Raw genomic sequence first — 1370 nt, forward strand, 5'->3', positions numbered from 1 at the left:
GCCCTGTACTTCTCTGGGTAGACAAGTGGAAACTGGCATGTCTCACAGGTATAAATGCTGAAACTAATGTTATTTTTCATAAATTTATAATATAATATTTGCTAAATGTTTGTCGAATAAAATTATGTGGAAGAGTAAGTCTACAATCATTTGGCAAATTTGCAGTTATCATCACAGTCTTTCAGGTAGTGGAATGCTAAGTTGGAGGCTGTAAAACAGAAAGATCATTCTCTGTAAAATCATTCTAACTTTCTGTAATTTGAGCAGGTGAATTCAACCAGGGACTCGATGGAACCACTTTTAACATTTCCCTGACTCAAATGAATTGGAAGATGTGTCATACTGATTAAAGAAAGTAACTACTACTTTTAAAGGTGAGTAAGCAGGACACTGATGAGAATGTGGTACACAGCATGAATTTGAAGGAAATAACCCAAATTATATTCATAGCCTAATGGGATCCTAGTTTACCATTTACATCTATAGACAGGAGCCGTGAGTCTGCCTAAAGTAGTCTCCCTGAGCATCAAAGGATGCGTTATCACATCCACTCATTTTATTTTCCTTATAGCACTTGCTACACATATTTTATTATTTACTGCTTATTTATTTGTTTGTTGGCTGTGTTGACTTCTCCTATCTCAAAAACAAGATGTAAACTATGTGAAAGTAGGGACCTTGTTTTTACTTGTTTGTTGTACTGAATCATCAGCTCCTAGCACAAAACAGACACTTATTAAATACTTGTCGAAAGTATGAATCTCTTAAAGGCATCAATTTAGTATGCTTTTGTGGCCAAAAGTTCAAGAACATAATGAGCATAATCATGGTAGATACTAAACATAAAATAAAATATCCTACTTCATATGAAAATTAAAGATTTACCTCCACATCTTGAAGATATGTTTGAGTTTGAGAAATTCTAAACATAAGTTACAAGTAATCAGGATGATTGAGGAGTAAGATCTTTAAGAGTAGGGTATAATGAGTAGGCTTCTTAACTGAGAAGACGAAAGGTGAAGGTTACACATTATAAGGGAAGGGTAAGTTTAGAGATGTTCATTAAATCTCCATATTTAATAGTTAGGAGTTACCTTTTGGAATTCATTTATTCAATAGACATGCACTGTATAACAGATACTGTGCTAGATGATGGAGATACAAAAATGAATAAAATAAAGTAGTTCGTATGATAGTGGGGAAAAGCCTGAGGTGGGGAATCTCAGGAAATGCTCTCTGGATAAAGTGATACCTTATTTGAATATTAAAACATAATGAGAAGTTAACCAGGTGAAGAGTGGAAATAGGCAAAAAATTCTTGACAGCAGAAACAAAGGAATTCAGCAATGTGGCAGGATATAAAATCAATG

The sequence above is a fragment of the Canis lupus genome, chromosome X (genome assembly GCF_003254725.2).
Source record: "Canis lupus dingo isolate Sandy chromosome X, ASM325472v2, whole genome shotgun sequence".
NCBI classification, from domain to species: domain Eukaryota; kingdom Metazoa; phylum Chordata; class Mammalia; order Carnivora; family Canidae; genus Canis; species Canis lupus.